The 21950-nt window shown below is 42.6% G+C and overlaps 1 protein-coding gene across 13 annotated transcripts in view; it reads left to right on the top strand.

Moving 5' to 3' along the window:
- The window catches only part of TRERF1 (transcriptional regulating factor 1), a 205910-nt gene that overhangs the window by 77464 nt on the left and 106496 nt on the right, over positions 1–21950 (top strand). For 12 of the 13 annotated variants that reach the window (XM_065912920.1, XM_065912921.1, XM_065912919.1 and 9 more), the window contains exon 3: positions 6747–6829. The exons of the other annotated variant lie outside the window; for it this stretch is intronic. The gene's annotated coding sequence lies outside the window, so the exon portion shown is untranslated. The remainder of the gene's footprint in view (positions 1–6746; positions 6830–21950) is intronic. 13 annotated transcript variants of the gene reach the window in all.

The following is a 21950-nucleotide window of genomic DNA, read 5'->3' as shown; positions in this document are numbered from 1 at the left end:
GTTCACAATTGGGTGGTTGACCCAGGGGGGCGGAGCCAGGGACCTGTCTGCAGAGGGCATATCAGGACCAGTGGGACAGTTTGGTGGTAGTGATGCAGGGAGCGGGGTGGGGAAGTTGGGATGAAATGGTAATGATGTTGTTTGTTAATTTACTAAGTATTTTCTGGAACACACCCAACAGACATAGGGCCTGGTATCAAGGCTCAATCCACATGTGCTAGGAAATTAAGAACAAAGGGGAAGGAGCTTTCTAGTTTTTCACTTCATCTGGGGACACAAATCATGAAGGTCAGGCATGTCTGTATTTCCTGCCTTTACAAGTAAGCAACCTGAAGTTACAGTGTCCCATACCAGTGTGAACAGTACAAGTGAAAATGTTAGTCCCAGGCAGGATTTCAGAGGAGGAAATGTGGCATCCTGGAGACCCCATGGTGGAGGGCCAGGGTGTGTGATGAAACATACAGTGGAGCCAACCAGATGTTGGTGGAGAGGCCTGTGGGACCTCCACACGTCACTTCCTCTTTCTGTGCTAATTTCTCCCGCCTGAAAAATGATCTCACACACCTGAGTCCCCCAGATCTCTGAGAGCTGATCAAAGTGTCCACTGCTCCTGATGCCTGGGGAGGGAGGAGAGGGACAGAGAGTGGGGAGGTGTCGACAAGCCCCACGTGGAAACCAGAAAACCAGGGCAGCTGCGTGGGATTGGTCCCCGTGTTTGGGGTGAGAGAGGAGCACAGGGCAGGTGCTCTGGGCACTGGGAGGAGTTGCGGGTCTGTGGGATGCTGGCCGGGCACGCTCCTTTAATTCCATACCTTCCCCTGCCCCCCAAAAGTGCTCATTTTCATCTTTTCTGAGTGCTGTCAACCTCCTGCAGTTGGGCTAGCATGTTTTCTAAGCTTGTCACAAACTTCCTGTTTAGGTCTGATCTGGGGCTTTGTGTGTTTCGAAACCCTGGCACTGACAGAAGTCCAGCGCTTCTCTCTTCATTAGCCCCTTTTGTCCTCCTGCCTTTTGCTGATTTTGGCCATCCTTCTTTGCAAACCTTCCCCCTGGGAAATGCTCTCTAGCTTCTGCACTTGCTCCTCTTAGGGAGGGTTGAGAGCTGTGAGATCTGAAGGTTGGAAGAAGGGAGGGCAGCACACTTATTGGGCTCCTTATATAATGCCAGGCACTGTGCTAGATGTTTTCCTACATTTCTTGTTTTATTTAGGCTTCACATTAGCTCATGCAGAACCAGACTCAAGAGAGGGGAAGTGACCAGCGTAAGTTGGACAGCCACTGTGTGACAGGGTTAGGATTTGATCCCAGGCTTGACTCCAGAGCTCCTGGTATTTCCACTGTGCCTTTGGTTCCATGGGTTTGGCGAGATCGTGATTTCTTAGTGGGCATCTTGGTGAACAGGATTGCCTTCCCCTCCATCGGTTCCTCCTGGGTCCTTGTTGGTTTGTTTTTAGTTTGGAGTATAATTGGCTTTGAGGGCTTCCCTGGTAACTCAGCTGGTAACGAATCCGCCTGCAATGCAGGAGACCCTGGTTCGATCCCTGGATTGGGAAGATCCCCTGCAGGAGGGCATGGCAACCCACTCCAGTGTTCTTGCCTGGAGAAGCCCCATGGACAGAGGAGCCTGGCGGGCTACAGTCCGTGGGGCTGCAAAGAGTCCGGCACGACTGAGCACAGCACGTAATTGCTTTACGGTGTTGTGTTGGTTTCCGGTGTACGAGGGCGTCAATCAGCCACAAGTATACACACGTCCCCTCCTCCCTGACCCTCCCTCCGCCCTGCAGCCCATCCCACTCCTCTCGGTTGTCACGGAACACCAGGTTGAGCTTCCAGTGTTACAGAGCAGCTTCCCACTAGCTCTCTGTTCTACACGTGGTAATGTATATGTTTCAGTGCTACTCTGTCAATTTCTCCCACGCTCTCCGTCCCCTGCTGTGTCCCCAAGCCCCCCAAACCCTTGTTATTCGGGTGCTCTCCGTTCTGTCTGCATGGTGTGTGATCTGATGGCCCATGAGTGCCCTGTTGACTTTCACTTTTCCCAACCATCCTCCTGCTTTGGCCCTGGAATTCTTAGAATTAAAAAAAAAAAAAAATTATTGGAGTGTAGTTACTTTACAACAATTTCTCCTATGCAGCAAAGTGATTCAGCTGTATATATAATATATCCCCTCTCTTTTGGATTTCCTTCCCATTTAGGTCACCGCAGAGCCTTGAGTAGAGTTCCCTGTACTATACAGAAGGTTCTTGATAGTTCTCTATTTTATACATAGTAATGTATATATGCCGATCCCTGTCTTCCCATTCATCTCACCCCCCCACCCCTTTCTCCCCTTGTTGTCCATACATTTGTTTTCTACATCTGTCTCTATTTCGGCTTTACAAATAGGTTCATCTGTACCATTTTTCTAGAGGGACTCTTAATTTTTTTTTTTTTTTTGCGTGGTCCCCAGCTGATAGTTGAAATGGGTTAGGGCCAACTCCCTGTTTCCCAGAAGTGGAGGATCCTCTTCCCTACGTTTACCAGCCTGCTGGTCACCATGAACTCCATCCAGCCAGATTTGGATTGCTCACATTTTAAGCTCTTCCCGTGAAGAGGGAGGAAGATAGGATATCTGTGTGAGGGCAAGCAGAGAGCTAAGCAGGGGTTCCAAGACCTTGAATACGCAGGAGGCGGACAGAGAGCTCCATCAAGCCATCCTCATTATTATCATGGTAGCTGTTACAGGGTGTCAGACTCTGGGGGCTCCTACAAAGGAAGAACTCCTACAAAGTTCCTTCCAAAACTTCAGGAATGCCCTGTGTCCCTTCCCTTACCTGTCCCAGTTCTCTTGTATTTTCCTATATTTATATTTCTAGAAGTATATCCTCTGCACTCCATCAGAATTGTTCTGTAGATCAAGTAACATCCACCCTTGTAGACTCTGTGTTGAGCAGTGGGCAATTCCAAGCATTCAACACATATATTAATTACCCTCAAGGGATGTGCTGTCTGCTTGGAAACTCAGCAGATGGAGCACTTGCCAAGAGAAGCTAAATGCAGTGAACTCACAAGAACACAGATTGCTCAGCAAGTTGGGACTCAAATAGGGTGCTCAGAGGGGTGGAGCTCAGAGGGGACACTGGGACCTTGAGGGGCGCATGGGGTGGAGCAGAGCATGCATGTGGGAAGCAAGATTGAAGAAGGCTCCTTCCAATTATATAGGACAGCAATAGGTAAAAACAGTGCTGTGAGCTATTATAAATACTCTCCACATATTCAACAAGGAGAGAAAACAAAATCAGAAAAGAGAAGAGAAATAGATGTAAAAAAGATTCCAGTGGAACTTTTAGAGCTGAAAGATACGGCATTGGAAACAAAAAACATACTGGATGAGATTAAAGTAGATTAGACACCAACTTGAAGTCATGGCAATAGAAACTGTCCAAGAAGAAGCACAGAGATATTTAAAACAAAAGCATAGCATTGACTTGTGGGACATTAAGTAGTCTAACACATCTGTAAGTGAAGTCTCAATGGGAGAGGGAAAAATACTTGAACAAATAATGGAGAAAATTTTTCATAATTCCGTGAAGACTATAACTCAATGATTGGAAAACTATGACTTGCAGGCCAACTATGGCCTGGAGCCTATTTTTGTATATAAAGTCTTATTGGAACAGAAAAACCAAACAAGACAGTCGTGTGGGAAGGTTCATCTGGATGTGTCCCCTGAACCGGGGGGATGCTGGGAGGTCAGTTAGAAGACGTTTATTATATTAAATTTTAGGGGTGAAATGTTGAGGCGTTGAACCAGGGTGGTGGCATGAATATAGACAAGAAGAAAGAGAGATGGAAGATTTCAGACCCCAGCTGGGATTTGACTTGCTGCCAGTGAGACCTTGAGCAGGTGACTTCATTTCTTGAAGCTCAGTTTCATCAGGTATAAGCAGACGTTCAGAACACTGCATGGGACTAGCGTGTGAGGGTTTCAACTTGGGTCACACCCAGCACACAAGTGTAGGAGGCAAGACTGGGGAGGGATCAGGGGAGTGGAGAATGAGGACTGAAAGGGTTGAATGCGGGGGTCTGGGAGAGTGATGCAGCCCAGACAGAAAGGGGTGGCGCTGTGTGGGGTCCCAGCATTCTTCAGTTGGAAGAAGGCCCTTCTCCTAAACCCAGGATGCCACGGGCCTGTCCCAGAAACCCACAGCCACATGGACTGTGCGTGTCTGAGCCCACGGCCTCTCGTTTCAGCTGCACCCTCAGTGATGCTGGCCTGTGACCTGCTCTCTCTCTCATCAGGGTCGGCACTGGGTGATGTGAGGGAGACCTGTGGGGGTGCTGGGTTTCAGGGCTGACCCATCCCCACTCCCTCCAGTCCCCCTCCTGTCTGTCCTTGGTCGCTCAGGAGACAACCGGCCTTCGGTGATTTCAACCTCTTGCGCAGCAGCAAGCCCACTCAGGTTCTCACCTTCCCCGTGGTGCCATGATCTCCATCTGGGCTCATCCCTTCCGCTCAGAGGAGGACACGCCCCTCTTCCTCCTGGCCAGAGAGAACCTTCTTCCTGCACCCGGGGACTCACTCCTGCAGTTCCTGGGACCTCACCCCCTCCAGTCATGCTGCTGGGGTCTTTCCTCAAACCTTCACCCCCGCTTTGTCTCCTTCCCTCCCTCCTTCCTTCCTGTTCTTTCCCAGACGGACAGAACCTGCCCTTGGGTTTTGGTCCTTTACTGAGGCAGCCCGCTCAGGCCGGCTTCTGCCCTTGGCAGATGTGAAAGGTGCAAGGGAGGATGCGGTGGGTTTGCTGCATGGGGCTCCTGCGTCCACATGAACTGCTCTCCCCACGTCACCTGTGGTCTCCATGTTACCGCACCCAACAGACGCTTCGGTCCTTATCTTTCTGGAGCCTTTGCTACTCCTGATACTGCGGACAACTTCCTCCTTCTTGCAACTCTCATTTCTCTTGGCTTCTTTCATTCTGCAAATAAATCTCTCAGCCACTATTTCTTGAGCATCTCCTATGTGCTGGGCTCTGGGGCATACCATAATACCATGTCTCTGCTTTCAGGGAGTTTCTAATCTAGTGTGAGGGGAGATGGATAAAAATATAACTAAAAGTCAGGTGGTGATGAGCGTTAACAAGGAAGAATACAACAGGGAAGGGGGATGGATGCTGGGGTTGTTAGGAGGGTCTGAGAAGGTGACATTGTCTCGGAAACCTGAAGGAAGTGAAGGATGCCTGGAGGAAGAGTGTTCCAGGCAGGGGACGAGCACATGCAAAGGCCCTGGGGTGGGAGCCTGCTTGGGATGTTAGAGGAAGCCATTGTATTTGGATGAAACTGAAGAAGAGCAGTGTAGAAGGGTTCAGGGAAAAGGCTGGGTCAGCTCATGTGAGTCTTGTGGGACATTTCTAGGACTTTGCCTTTTACTTTGAGAGAGATGAGACACTTCAGGAATGTTTGGGGCTTCCCAGCTGGTGCTAGTGGCAAAGAACCTGCTTGCTAATACAGGAGACATAAGAGACGTGGGTTCGATCCCTGGGTCCAGAAGATCCTCCAGAGGAGGGCATGACAAGCCACTCTAGTATTCTTCCCTGGAGAATCACAAGGACAGAGGAGGCTGGCAGGCTACAGTCCATGGGATCGCAAAGAGTCGGACACGACTGAAGCGACTCAGCACACACACGGGAATGTTTTGAGCCGAAGAGTGACTTTTAAATGATCACTTAGGAGGTTGTGGGGAGCCTAGTGTATTAGTCTGCTAGTATTCCAATAACAAGAGTACCACAAACTGGGTGGCTTAAACAGCAGGAATTTATAGTCTCATTGTTCTGAGGCCAGAAGTCCGAGAACAAGATGTCTGCAGGGCAGCGCTGCCTCGAAGGCTCTAGGGAAGGACATGTTCCAGGCCTCTCTCCTAGCTTCTGGTAATTTCCTGGTTCGTGGAAGTGACTCCAGTCTTCACATGGTGCGGTCACTGTGTAGGTGTCTGTGTCCAAGTTTCCCCTTTTTGTAAAGACAACAGTCATATTGGATGAGGGACTCACCCTGCTCAGTGTTGGAGGAGGAAAAGGCAACCCGCTCCAGTGTCCTTGCCTGGAGAATCTCATGGACAGAGGAGCCTGCAGTCCATGGGGTCGCAGACAGTCGGCACGACTGAGCAACTAGCACATTACTGCTCAGTGTATGATGTATGACCTCAGCTTAACAGCTTATGACATTTGGCTTCGACCCTATTCCAGATAAGGTCACGTCCTGAGGTCCTGGACTTAGGGCTTTCATGTAAGAATTGTGGGGAGACACAGTTCAACCCGTAATACAATTCAATCCACAGTATATGGATTATAGATGGGCAAGGGTGGAAGTATGGAGACCAGCTAGGAGGTTAGAGCGATATGTTAATAAGAGAAGCTTTTTGGACCAAAGTGGTAGCTGTGGTGGTGGTGAGAGTCTGCATGTATTTTGCAGACAAAGCTGACATCATTTGCTGATGGGTTGGACATAGGGTGTAAGGGAAAGCGGGGAGTCACAGTGACTCCTGGTTTTGGGACCTGAGTGACTAGAAGTTTAGAATTGAGTGTCTTCCTTTCTTAAATCCTCTCTACCCCCAGGAACCCTAGAAGGGCCTCTTACTGGGCAGTCCTTCCACTGCTGGGTTCTTCAGGGCTCCATCCTTAACTGCTTCTTCAGTCCCTCCTGGTTGATATGATCTGTCCCCATGGTGAAGCCAGATATCCTGAATGTGCTTTCTGGGTCACCCCTACAGGCCCTGGCTCTGGAGGATGCTGAAGGAGGAAGACACAGAAGCAGGACGACCCTGAGAGATTAAGCCTCTTAATCGTGATAAAGGTAGCTTCTCTGACATTCTGGGTGTTTGAATGCTCGTTTCTTTGATCCTTGTGGTGTGGAAAATGCCCAACGGAGGGGAGGTCAGCTGCGCTGGGCCTGGACACCCACGTGCGTGTGTGCATTCCAGGCAGATTCTTTACCTTCTGCGCCACTAGGGAAGCCCCCTCGGGGGTGGATATCCAGGCGCAAATGGAAAATACCTGATCGCTCTTAATATATTCTCATTTGGAATATATTAAAAGGGATGTTTCTACTTTAGAACCCAATAGGGCTTTTTGTTGATTTGAGTGAGTGAAACTTTGCATTATTGGGTCAGCTACATGGAATCGATTGCTGGCTGTGGGGGCTGGAAGGAGCCCAGAAATCCTCGAGTCAAACTCTACCCCTTTTAGAGTTGAAAAGACACTGGGAGATCAAGTGACTTGCTCACGGCCACTCATTAGTTCATGAAAGTGTTTCTTGAAAGTCCGTTATATTTTCTCAAGAAAAGCAACACAAAGACACTGGAAACAGGGAAAAGCAAAATCTGAGCAAGTGCTAGGAAAAAGCTGTGGATGAGTGCTTATTTTCCATTTCTCAGTTTGGATTCTTTGGGGTTGTGAATGTCATAAAACGGAACTCAAAGGGTCTCCCATGGCACAGGGAATTAATTAAGTGACTTGTACCAGCAAAACGCAGAGATGGGATCGACTACAGGGTACATGTGTGATAGCAGCTCAGCTTGTCATCAGCAGTCCAGTTTCTTCCCTTCTCTCTGCTGCTCTTCCGTGGTGTCAGTCTGTCCTAGGACTTGCTTTTCTCCTGGAGGCAAAATGGCCACAGAAGTTTCTGAGCTTATTGTTGCATACCCCTCCAGCCAGAAGGAAAGAAGCATCCTTTCCAGTAACTCAAAAGTATCTTTTCCAGAAGTCCCTCCTCAGAAAGCCAGCCTTGGCATTTCATTGGCCTGAACTGAGTCATATGTTCATTCCTTAGCCAATCACAGTGGCTAGGTGAGCACCGCCTGTTGATTGACACAGATGGGAGATATTTCCTAATTGGCCTATCCCTACCCTGGGTGATATGTCAACTTTCCTCAAAGCACCTGGGTTGGGGAAAGTACAGGTCTGGATACTGTTGGGGGAGGAGGGAAATGGACATGGGGAGAGTGACAATGACATCTATTATATTGTATAATCTAACTAATTAGCTACTAATTGTTGGGGTAACAGAGAGAGGAAACCCACTCTTAGATAATGGAAGACTGAATTTTAAAGTGTTTAACATAGCATAGTTTCAGATAGAGCCTTCCCAAACAGTTCCTGTTGGAAGTCTTGCAATTAGCATCTGCTTTTCAGTATCTTAGAACATAAGACCTTCTAGGAGGTTAACTATGCCTTGTACAGTGCTGTTTTATTTCTAATATGCTTATTCAACCTTTTTATAGCCAGAATAAACACTCTCCTCAAATTCTGAGTTAGTGGAGATTAAGTTACAGTAATGGAGTTGCTCTTCTATAACCTCATCTATAAGATGGGAATAAGAAAAGCACCTTCTTTATAGGTTTGTTATTAGGATTAACTGAGGTAATCCAAGCAAAGTGCCCAGTGGCTAGCCCAATAAATGTTATCTCCATTAGCTTCATATAACTCAAAATATTGTCATATTTACATGTTTATATGCATTTAAACATGCACATGCTTAAACACTAGGAAATTAACTCTTTACAACAAATATATGTCACTGATTAGCTCAGTTAGAGAGAAGGTAAGTGAAGGTATTAAAATATTTAGTGTTTATGGATTTTTTAAATTTTTTTTAGAATTAATTTTGGGGGAAAAATTAAATAAAGAAAAATTTAAGTAACACATGGTTAAATTAAAGGTAGCTCAGTTGGTAAAGAATCCACCTGCAATGCAGGAGACCCCACTTCGATTCCTGGGTGGGGATGACCCGCCGGAGAAAGGATCGGCTACCCACTCCAGTATCTCTGGGCTTCCCTTGTGGCTCAGTTGGTAAAGAATCCGTCTGCAACGTGGGAGCCCTGGTTTCAGTCCCTGGGTTGGGAAGATCCCCTGGAGAAGGAAAGGCTACCTACTCCAATATTCTGGCCTGGAGGATTCCATGGACTGTATAGTCCATGGGGTCACAAAGAGCTGTACATGACTGTGTGACCTTCACTTTCACTTTCATAATCCCTGGAAAATAGGGAATTTTAACTTTACATATTAATGTATTCTTGGTTGAAAAAAATTATTGTAAGTAGCTGAGAGCCTGTTATGACCTGTTATGATTTTCTTGCCACCGTTCTCTGGAGGTTCTGGAGGGGCAGGTGACCCTCCTCAGCTTTGACTTCACACAGTTGAGCTTTTCTGGGTGGATAGGATGGACTTTAGGATCGTCTGGATTGGGTGAGATGCTGCAGTAGACAGAAGCTAGCCTTGGGCTTTTATTTCAGTGGAATTTTATCTAATAGAATGCTGTGAATTGTTCTTGAGAGCCTTAGGTGCCGTCAGGCTGACCTCAGAATTCTAGGAGCTGAAGGGTCTTGGTTTGGGGTTCCCAGATCAGTGGTGGGAAGAACACAAGTTGGCACAGCACCCTGAAATTGATTTCTGAAATGGGAGGTGATAACTGTGAGGATGCAGGATGGATAGGGTGCAGTGAGGGGCTTGTGGATGGAGGGGAAAGTTCCAGAGTGACCAGGAACTTAACAGACCACAAATTTATAAACCATAAAAATTTTCATTCCCCTCCCCAGTGAATACTGACTTAAATTTTCTGTAGGTTGTTTGTTGCCCCCAAGACTGGCTGGTCACCATGGTGATAAAGTAGATGAGAACTAGTGATAACTGAACGACTGACCTTAAATTCCTTGGTTTGGAGGATGCTATAGAGAAGTGATCCTCAAATGTACAATAGATCGCCTGGACCAAGAAACTACAAAAAAGAATTGAGGGGATTAGCTTAAAGCTACCTTTTTTTTTTTTTAAATTTTACCAAGGAAGGACAATTTCAGAAAAGAAAGGACCATCTTGTCGCTAAAATAGTAGGAAAGAGATAGTCTAAGGAGTAGAATCTTTATATTGAAAACATTCAGCTTTGGGAATGATTATTGCACTCTTCTTATTTTTCTGGCAACACCTGTGGAAACAGTGTTAAAGGTGGATGCTTCCTTGCAACTGTGCCTAATAGGTGTTGGGGATATATGGAGTTACTATGCAACTGTACAGAGAAAAATCATAGTTTTAGGAAGCTTCTCATGGAGCCTAGGCATTTGCTGACGTCGTGTCTTTATTTGATTTAAAGGGACAGGAGAAATTCACTTAAACACAAGTCTTGATAAGCCCAACTCATTTTCTAAAAGAAGAGGAACTGTTTACTCTCAAGTCATTAACTTAGAATTGTTAGTTTAATTTTCCACTGATAGAAAGAAGATCTTGCAATAAATAAATAGTTCAAATGAAAAGGCATGTCAGTAGTTTTCTCCCTTTCCACCATTTATCCCTGAAAATGGCAAATTTGTTCAGTTTCCTTTGGCTTTCAGTGGTGTGCTGTGTTTCTGTGTGTGTGTAGGCCCTGGCGCGCACACACACACACACACACACACACACACACACCCACACACCCACACACACACACACACACACAACTTAGCTTGGTCTGGAAGGCCCCAGAAAGGAAAGGGTACTTTTGAGAAAAGCAGTGTGCCCACCAGTCAGTTGCTAATAAGTGTTAGTACTTGTAGCAGCAGTTACATCTTGGATCTATCAAAAGAGGGTGACTTTTTAAGATGCCTTTGAAGTCATTAAAAAGTAAAAAACAAGACTTCCCTGGTAGCTCAGGCTGTAAAAAGTAAAAAACACCAAACATACACCCAACCGCCCCTAGCATCCAAAACAGCAATAAAACGTTTCTCATTCTGCTTTGCCTGCATGACTTTGCCACAAATACGTTTTGCCTTCCAGCCCAGGATTAAGCTTCTGTGTGGGGCCTTGACTGGTATGAGGGGAGAAAAAGATTGCTCGCCGTGTCTGTGTGAAACCCTGAATGGAATCGTGGAATCTTAGCGCCAAAAAGGGTTTTGAGGTTTCTGCCATCCTGCCAGGCTATCCTGACACTCATCACCTTGACTGACAAAAGGGCACCTAATCCTACCGTTTTGTGGATCTCTAATGTTCTGTGGATCCTCTGTAAAATTAAAATGTGTCTTCCTCAAGAAAAAGCAGGGCTGCCGGGGCGGCACTAGTGGTAAAAGTGCATGCGTGTGTGCTAAACCGTTCAGTCGTGTCCCACTCTTTGCGACCCTATGGACTGTAGTCCACCAGGCCCTCTGCCCATGGGGATTCTCCAGGCAAGAATACTGGAGTGGGTTGCCATGTCCTCCACCAGGGGATCTTCCCGACCAAGGGATCGAACCCACGTATCTTGGGGTTCCTGCATTGCGGGTGGATTCTTCACCGCTGAGCCACTTGGGAAGCCCAGTGGTAAAAGTACCCTCCTGCTGATGCAGGAGACTTAAAAGATGCTAGTTTGATCCCTGGGTTGGGATCAAAAATCAGCTGGGATCAAAGCAGACCGCTCTGAGCAGACACTCAGGTCTGCAGTGATTGCCCTGTTCACTGCCTCACTCCTGGGTACAGTGTCGCTGGAGTCCTATTTGTACTGTCCTATATGCTCATGTGGCACCGTCCTTGCGTGGTCTAGTAGACACTCGGTCTTAACTGGTTCAGACTCCGTACCGCTTGCTTCTCCTAAGGTGAATCTGTCCAGCAGGCTATGCCGTCTGCACCGCTGCAGCTGGTGTGTGCTTCTGGGCCGACATTGCCACAACCCTCTTGTCTTAGTCGGCCTGGGCTGCCATAGTACCAGAATATCATAGACTGGGTGGCTTAAATAATATAAGTTTCTTTCTCACAGTGTGGAGGCTAGGAAGTCCAAGATCAAGGTGCTGGCAAGGTAGGTTTCATTCTGAGACCTCTCTTCTCTTGACTTCTAGGTGGCCGCTTCCTTGCGTGCTCACATGACCTCTTCTTTGTGGAGAGAGGAAGCTCTGTGTCTCTTCCTTTTCTTCCTTGGCTTTTTTTAAAAGAAATTTTTTTTGTTTGATGTGGGCCATTTTTAAAAGTCTTTACTGAATGTGTTACAATATGGCTTGGTTTAAGTTTTGCTGTTTTTGGCCACTAGGCGTGTGGAATCTTTTGGTCCCTGACCAGGGACCAAACCTGCACCCCCTGCATTGAAAGGTGAAGTCTGTACCACAGAACTACAAAAGAAACCCCTCTTCTTATAAGGACACTTTTCCTATCATGGGGGCTCCACCCTTGCGGCTCATTTTAATTTAACTGACTCTTGAAGGCCCCATCTCCTGATCCCATCAGACTGGGGGGTAGGGCTTTAACATAAGAATTTGGGGGCGTGGGGACAAACAGCCCATAGCAATGCTCCTGGAAGGTCCAGGAGCCCTGCAGTAAGCAGAGGAGGCCTTAGTTACAAGCTTTCCTTGTGGTAGGAGAAATGCGGTGTCCCCAAGCTGGAGCAGGTGGTTCTGTGGACAAAAAAGTTGGACATTTACCACAGAGCTGGAGGGAAACTGCAGGAGCCTGGTGATTTCCTTGTCTTTTCAGAGCTGAGATTTCTTAGTTTCATATGTCAGTGGTAAAGTTGTGGTTGCCAAACTTGGTCAGCCTCAATGAAATCTGGATGGTTTAGCATTCAGTATCCCCATGAAGTATTCTATAACTTGGTGGGCCTCTGAAAAAGAGGCTCTTGGAACCAAAGCCTGGGAAAATGGGTTATTTCTTAGCACTTAATCATTTTGGGCATTTCTTTCTGTTTCATGGGAGGAAGAAAAGGCAGTAAATTAAAACTACTCCCTGTTTCATGAGAGATCAGTATCTTACAGTGTCATTTTAAATGTATGTAAACGTGGTAATGTCCACATGGACATAGATGCGCACACAGGAACACACACACACACATGTCAGGTGGAATATTTTTTCTTGTTTTCTAAATTTTTTTATTGAAGGATAATTGCTTTACAGAATTTTGTGGTTTTCTGTCGTACATCAACAAGAATCAGCCATAGGTACACCCATGTCCCCTCCTTCCCGAATCTCCCATCACCCTCCCACCCTTTAGCCTATCCTTTGAAAATTCTTTTAAACTTTCAAAGAACCGATAATTTCTGTGTTGTATAAAATGTTCCAGGGTTTAGAAGAAAGGTGGAAAACTTCCAGATCCTATTTTCAAGCAGACATGACCCTGATAACAGATCTGGCAAGTCCCCGAAGGGAGGCTCTATACCAGTCTTGCTTAGGAATGTGGAAATATGAGATAAAACTCTAGCGAGTAGATTTCAACTCTAGAGCGTGTCAGTGTCCTACCATACCCAAGTCAGCTGTAGCCCTGGAATGTAGGAATGGCTTCATATACATTGTAGTTTCATTTGATTCACGAAATGGTTTAAGTAAAAATATGTAATAATCTCATTAACATCAAAAGTACATTCAATCAATTCAACTTCTAATTTCAGCAAACCACTTAAAAAGGAGGAATGCACTATGCAAGATGACCACTTCTTAATCCGATCAGGAAAATTGAGTTTGTAGAGTCCACTGGCTTTATACTTTATTGGAGCCCCAGAAAGGTATCACTGGATAGGAACTGAGATCAAAGCAAAAAGCCAATGCAGAAAGTTATAAAAATAGTAAATTTAGAGAATAAATACTGTAAAGAAAATAAAATAATCACTAACTACAGATTCATGATTAATGATTAACTCTTTAAGAGTTAAACAGGTTTACTAAAAACCTTATTTCTAAATGGTGAGATTAAATCCATGGCTGATTCATGTCAATGTATGGCAAAAAGCACTACAATATTATAAAGTAATTAACCTCCATCTAATAAAAATAAGTGAAAAAAAATTAAAAAGGAAAAAAAAATAAAATTAAGGATTTGGATACTTGTGGAATTGGTTTATGAATCTAATGCCATTTCTTTCAAAAGTCTCATCAGGATTTTTAAAAATTTCACCAGATGGTTCTAAGTCTATTTGGAAAAATACATAGATGAGAACCTCAAGAGAATTATGAAAATGGTTTTGGAGGAAGGGTGTTAGATCTACTGGATATTAAAATATATAACACTCCCAGATATTAAAATGCATTATGAAGCTTTTGTAATTAAAATATTCTGGTGCTGGAAGAAAAGGGGAAGGCAGGTAAGTGAACTAGGAGAGTTCAAAAATAGACTCTCACAGATATAATTTAATAAATTATAAAGAAGTCATCACAAATCAGTGGGAAAGGGAAAATTATTCAATAAATAATTTTGATGCCTAGTTAGCAATTTGGAAAAAATCGTTTGACTTCATCTAAATGAATTACAGATGGATTAAACAATTAAGTGCAAAATGTAGATGCACAGGAAATCAATAGAATTGAATATTGCTTAGAAACAAAAGAAAAACACTAAAAAGGGAAAAGAGTAGTCCATCAAGCTACAGGATAATCAAAGATTTCTTCATGTAAAAAGCCAACGAGGAAACAATAGCCCGGGAAAAGTAACTAACAGAAATTACTCATTATTATGTGCTCAACAGATTAAAAAGGAAGGCATGGAAACCTTGGTAGAGAACTTGAAAAACTAGGACCACTAAGCAAATATATGGAAAATGTTCAATTTTGCAATAAGAGATATGTAGATTAAAGCAGCAGTAAAGTACTATTTTAACAAATTAACAAAACAATCCAATTTTTAATGATAACCCCAATTCTGATGTTATTACATTATTATGAAGTCATTTTACAATGTATTAAAGAACTATATTATTCATTCATACATTTGATCCAGTAATACCACTTCTGTGGACTATCTTTCCACATCCCCCTCCAAAAAAGATAATACAAAATATTTAATATGCTGTTTAGACAGTGATGCTTCCCTGATGCATTATTTACAAAGCAAACACAGACATTCACACAATTAATGTCCAACAGTTGGGTAACTATAAAATTAAATAGTTCTTCTCTCAGCATAATACTCTACTATAATGAATAATTATTTTCAGGATATACAGCATTGTGACAAGATATTTACAATATAATTTTATGTGCAGAAATTGCAGTATAAACTGTGGCATAGTCTTACTGTGGAATATAGCTATATCAGCTGTGCTGTTAAAATGAATGAACCATAGCTGCTATGACAACACAGAAGGATCTCAGGAATATAACATTAAATAAAAAAGCAAGTTGCACAATAGCTGCAGTGTGATTCCAATTACAGAAGGTTTAGATGCATGCAAAACCAATGATATAGTACTTAGACATCCACATGCAGGTGACAAGACCTGTAAGACCAAGTGAGTGTAAACAGAGATTTAGGGTAGTGATGGCGGGCAAGGCTAGGATGAAGGAGCAGCCCACAGAGGTGAGCTAGGGGCGTAGTAAAATTCTCTTCCTCATACTGGTCTGTGGACACACCTGCATTTATTATTGCTATTTTTTATACCCTTAGTATAAACTGCAGATATTTTAAATGCATTTAATGTTAACTAAAGGAATATTAAAACCAGTATTCACTGATTACAATTAGGTGCAAAATGTGTATCCCTATTAATGATGGTGGGCTTCCCAGGCAGCTTAGTGGTAAAGAATTCACCTGCCAAGCAGGAGACTTGGGTTCTATCCCTGGGTTGGGAAGATCCCCTGGAGAAAGAAATGGCAACCCACTCCAGTATTCTTGCCTGGGAAATCCCATGGACAGAGGAGCCTGGCGGGCTGCAGTCCATGGAGTGGCAAAACAGTTGGTCACAGCTTAGTGACTAAACAATAAAGGTGGTACGGAGTGTATAGATAACAGTGAGTATTTCCTTCACTCATTTTCTCTCATTTTCATATTTTCAATTGTGTGCTTACGTTATTTTTAAAAAAAGAAAGGAAAATTGAAGACAAATGCAGTTGTAGGATGACATAAGCTTCCTCCATTGGAGGGTGTGCCATTGCTCAGAGGGTGGTGGACTAATTCATACCTCTGAGGCAGAAGGGGAGATGGATTTCAACTGTGAAAGGAAAGTGTTTGAAACATAGATCAGTCCATCAATAGTTACTGAGCATCTTTCCTGTAAGACAGCATTGGCTTCGCCTGCCTTCCAAAAAAATTTTGGACACTGAGTTTTGATGAATTGCTGAAATGGGTGAATTAGAAAGGCTGGTGTTTCTTTGAATTCCTTAAAAAAATTTTTTTTAGCTTCATTGTTTTGTCTGGTTATAAAAATAATGCAGTTGATTTTAAATAGTCTTACAAAAAATATAATAGAACTTGAAGTAGATTAGACATTAAAACTATATCTCAGTTGAAATGAAATACAGGAAACAGAGAAACCTGTTTAAAGACACCACAGGGATTTGATCAGGAAATTCTTAGGAGCTAAGACCCATATTTTCTCAGTAAATAGAATGGCATGGAAAAGGATGGGCGGCACTATGTAATAAATTTTAAAAGAGTCAAAAGACATCACCCAGATAGAAAGGTTAATCTTGTTTGGATCTTGATTTAAATAAACCAACTATAAAAAGCATTTATGAGATAACTGGAGAAATTAGGACACTGGATATTTGATATAAGAAATTATTAATTTTTAGGGGTGATATTGTTATTATGAGTATATTTTAAAAATACATGCTAAAGTTTTTGACAAACGAAATATTGGATATTTACTTTAAAATAATACAGTGGAGAGTTTGAGTATGTTAACTATAAAAAGTCCTTATGTCTTATGTATATTCATCCAGGATTTACCTTAAAATCATCCAGGGATAGGGGACATCTAGAGGTATGGATGAAGTATTGTTCAGTTCAGTTCAGTTCAATCGCTTATTCGTGTCTGACTCTTTGCGACCCCATGAATCGCAGCACGGCAGGCCTCCCTGTCCATCACCAACTTCCGGAGTTTACTCAAACTCATGTCCATCGAGTCGGTGATGCCATCGACTCTCAAGAGTCTTCTTCAACACCACAGTTCAAAAGCATCAATTTTTCGGCACTCAGCTTTCTTCACAGTCCAACTCTCACACCTGTACATGACCACTGGCAAAAACATAGCCTTGACTTGATGGACCTTTGTTGGCAAAGTAATGTCTCTGCTTTTTAATATGCTATCTAGGTTGGTCATAACTTTCCTTCCAAGGAGTAAGCGTCTTTTAATTTCATGACTGCAATCACCATCTGCAGTGATTTTGGAGCCCCCCAAAATAAAGTCTGACACTGTTTCCACTGTTTCCCCATCTATTTCCCATGAAGTGATGGGACCAGATGCCATGATCTTAGTTTTCTGAATGTTGAGCTTTAAGCCAACTTTTTCACTCTCCTCTTTCATTTTCATCAAGAGGCTTTTTAGTTCTTCAGTTTCTGCCATAAGGGTGGTGTCATCTGCATATCTGAGGTAATTGATATTTCTCCCGGCAATCTTGATTCCAACTTGTGCTTCTTCCAGCCCAGTGTTTCTCATGATGCACTCTGCATATAAGTTAAATAAGCAGGGTGACAGTATACTGCCTTGATGTACTCCTTTTCCTATTTGGAAACAGTCTGTTGTTCCATGTCCAGTTCTAACTGTTGCTTCCTGACATGCGTACAGGTTTCTCAAGAGGCAGGTCAGGTGGTCTGGTATTCCCATCTCTTTCAGAATTTTCCACAGTTTATTGTGATCCACACAGTCAAAGGCTTTGGCATAGTCAATAAAGCAGAAATAGATGTTTTTCTGGAATTCTCTTGCTTTTTCAGCTATGTATAATAATAGGAGCTGGGCCTTGGGTAAATATATTCTTGCTACTTTTGTGTATGTTTATTATTTTCTATAATAAAACATAAAAATAAACATAGTAAAGTATAGAGAAGGAAGTGAATCCCACCCTGGGAGAGAACCATATTTTGATAAAAATCTCGCTGTACTTTTTCTGTATGCACTTATAAGTTTCTATGCATATACACTTTTAAACAACTTAGAAAGTATACTAAATGTATTATTTTGTATTCTGCTTTTTTATATTGTGGTCACTGTTATGCACATTTAGGTCTTCATCATAATTTAAAATTATGGCTATTTATTATTCCAGTATGTGAATACACACACACATGCCATAGTTTATATATCTAACAAGTACTGTACAGATGAGTATCTAAGTTGTTTCATTTTTTTTTTCACTATTCAAACAATTCTGCATGTTTGTGTATTTCTTTTGACAAATACATAGGTCAAAGACATTTTTAAAGCTTTTCTTTCCTATCATGCCAAACTATTGAAGATATGATACCATTTTGAACTCCCTCCACTTTATCATAACCTTAGCCACATTAGGTGCTATATTCACAATTTTGTAAATGTTTGCCAATCTTTATGATAAAAGGATAAAGATTATCTTATTTTAATTTGCATTTATTTGATTATTAGTGAATTTTCATAATGTATGTTAGTATTTTCTATTTTGTGACTAAGTGTTTATATCTTTTCCCCCAATGATTGTATTTATCCCTCACTTATTGTTTCCTAAGTGGTCTTTACATATTAATAGTTACAAATATTTCATATATTCTATAAATTGAAATATTTTTTAGTTTGTTGTCATTTAACTTTGGGTCATTTTTGAACAATCATTTGTCTGGAATTACTTTAGTAGATTTTTAAATGTTATACATCTGGGGTGTTTTTTTTGAGTCTTTGTAACTTTCTAAGTTTTAATTTTTGTTACCTTAATAAGTACTTTATTAAGAGATTTCATTACATAGCATGCCCTCTAAAATTTGCTTTTTTATTTTAATATCTTTATTGGTTATCAAATAAGACATGTTTGTGGTGGAAAGAATACACTTGAAAATTTACCTTATGATATATTTTATCATACAGTGCATCAGATAAAATTTGGTAATTTACCTTTCAGTAATTTTTCTATATGTGTGTATTAGTTAGAGTAACACTTGCTGAAGACACAAAACCCCAATTATAACTTCATACAGTAGAGGTTTCTTAGTCCAGCATAGACGCTCCTGATTGGTGGGCAAGCCTCCAATGACCAGTTCGGAGGTCCAGACTACTTCCATCTTATGACTCTTTCATTTGCTAGGGCTTTGGGGTCTCTGCCTCTATTGAGTTGGCCAAAAAGTTCATCTGGGTTTCCTGTAACATCTTGTATAGTCGGCAGATGAAAGAAAACTCGCCCCCTCAGCCTGGAAGTGAGCCACCTGACCTCACTGCTGCTGCTTTTCCATTAGTGGGAGTAGTCACATGGGGCCATCTAGATACAAGGGAGGCTGGGAAATGAAGTCCCTGGCTGGGCAGCGGTTTTCCAGTGAAAACCTTACAGTCTGGAAAGAGGAATATGAATATTTGTTGGACTTTTAGCTGAATCTGCCACCATTTATTGCATTTATAACGCAATGTATATTGCATTTATAATGCATATAAATATATACTATATAAGTAGGTGTGCTCAATCATGTCTGACTCTTTGCCTGTACCCCGCCAGGCTTCTCCATCCATGGAATTTTCTTGCTGGAGCAGGTTGCCATTTCCTTCTCCAGGGGATCTCCCCAACCAAGGGATCGAACCTGCGTCTCTTACGTGTCCTGCATTGGCAGGCAACTTCTTTACCACTAGTGCTACTGGGAAGACTGTATAGATATAAATATGTATTACATTTATAATGCATATAAAGTGTATGATATATATTTTCTTTACAAAATGGAATTATCCTACTGAGTGTTGAATTTTAGCATCATTTTGTGGGCATTTCCCTGTGTCTTTAAATCTTTTTCAAAAGCATGAGTTTTAATGTCTACATGGTGTTCCCTGTATTTCATTTTACCGTTTTTCTATTATGGTACAGTCAGGTTTTTCTAGATTTTTCTTATTGTGATTAGTGCTGCCATAGCTGTCCTTGTGCATAAAATTTTGAGCATTCCTCTGATCATTTCCTCAGGGAAAATTCTTGCTTAGTATTAAGGCTGGTGATACATATTACCAGATGGCCCTTCAGAAATTGGACTAATTTACGCTGTTATCAGTGGTGTTTAAGGATTCTTATTTCAGAGCACCCTTGACTGTTCTGGGCATTATAGTTGTTTTGGTTTTTGTCAATTTGTTGAAAACAGTTTTGCATTGTTGAATTTCAAAGCTTTGCTTAGTAATGGGTTTGAACATTTTTTCATGTGGTCATTGATAATCTGTGTGTGTGTGTGTGAATTGCCTCTTTGCATCCTTTCTCATTTTTCTTGTGCAGTGTTCCATCTTTTTTCAATAAGTGATAAGAGATTTTTATGCAGTGTGTGTATTGACTTGTCATATGTTAGAAATGCATGTATGCATGCTAAGTTGCTTCCGTTGCATCCGACTCTTTGTGACCCCGTGAACTGTAGCCCGCCAGGCTCATTTGTCCATGGGATTTCCAAGGTAAGAATACTAGAGTGGGTTGCCATTTCCTCCTCTGGGGATCTTCCCAACCCAGCGATCAAACTCGAGTCTCCTGCTTGGCAGGCAGATTCTTCACTGCTGAGCCACCTGAGAAGCCCATGTTACAAATATTTTTTATCTAACTTCTCCTTGCCTTGATTTTCCTTTGTAACCTAATTTTTTTAGATTAAACTCAACAGTTTAATAAAACAGTGTGATATCACACCCGCTGAATCTTCCCAGTTAGCAGTACTCCTGAGGTTAAAACCATTTAAAAAAGCAAAGCAGATTCTTTTTTTCTGATCCATCATATGGTTTGAAGGTTTTTAATGTGAACTTTAGTTATCTGGGAGTGAGGGGGTTTCATCAAGAAAATGGACTTCCCCAGAAGGATTTGGGGGGCTGGAGGTGATACGACCTTCTTTATCTTCCCAGGATACTTAGGAGAGGCAGGAAGATAGGTGATATCTGACGACCCCATGGTTTTAGCTGAGTGAGTAGCAGCAGAGGCCCTCTGGCTATTTTTCATGTTAGATCTTGTTAAAAACACGTGTAGTAGCATGGCAGGGGCCAAACCAGGGATCAGGGAGCTGAGTTGTAGTCCCAGCTCTGCCACTCACTCACTGCGACCCCGTGCAAGTCTCTTTTTTTAATATTATTTTTTAGAATTTTATTTATTTATTTATTTTCATTTATTTTTATTTGGGAGAAGGCGAGGGTGGGATTTTTTGAGAGAACAGCACCGTGCAAGTTTCTTGTCCGACCAATGCCACAGTTTACTCCTCTGCATAATGCTTGGGGTTGTTTCTTTAAGTATTCATTCATTCATTTATTTGGCTGCATCGAGTCTTGGCTGTGGCACACAGCATCTTCGTTGCGTCATGCTGAATCTTGCATTGTGGAGCACGGACTCTCTGGTTGCGGCTCTTGGGCTTAGTTGCTCTGTGGCATGTGGGATCCTAGTGCCCCCATCAGGGACTGAACCTCTGTCCCCTGCATTTCGAGGCGGCTTCTTAACCACTAGGCCACCAGAGAAGTTCCCAAGGGATTGTCTTTAAGTGGTGTTTTGGGCACACGAATTCCAGGGCTATGCTGCAGACTTCCCCACGTGTCCTCTTCCACATTCACTACCTACTCTGACCTGTGTTAGGTGAGTGGGTGGGAAGCTGGGAGAAGATTACTATCTTTTGGTCCCCTGAGTGATTTATGAAAGAAATCAATCCAGTATATATCTGTCCCAGATATAATGTGATCTAAATGTGATATTCACCTAATAAGATTAGATGAATCTAATGTGGTTTTCCTCTAAAACACAAATACCGTGCCACTTTTAATTGTAGTAGCCAAATTAAATTACTCATCCCAAATTAGATTTCCAGCAAACTTAATTTGAACACGAGCTCAGTACTGCAGGCCCTACGTAATCTTTTAAGATATAAAATAAATCAGTGGGATACCCGTATTGTTCCTCTGGGCTCTTCAGTGGTTACCATAAAAGAGAATAAGAAAATGTCTGGAGGAAACCTGCAAAAATAGAACCGAGACAAAAACTCTGATTCTTCAGTTTATCATGGAGGGTTTTGCCCTCTGCCATCTCTTCCATCACTAGGACCCTCCCTGGTCTTGAAGGACAGGAAGCAGATAAAGGCAGGCCCAAGCAATCACTGAAGACTTACTGCTTACGATTGC

Source organism: Muntiacus reevesi, chromosome 20, assembly GCF_963930625.1.
Source record: "Muntiacus reevesi chromosome 20, mMunRee1.1, whole genome shotgun sequence".
NCBI classification, from domain to species: Eukaryota; Metazoa; Chordata; class Mammalia; order Artiodactyla; family Cervidae; genus Muntiacus; species Muntiacus reevesi.
The sequence above is the reverse complement of the archived record's forward strand: the minus strand, read 5'-3'. Positions and strand labels throughout refer to the sequence as shown.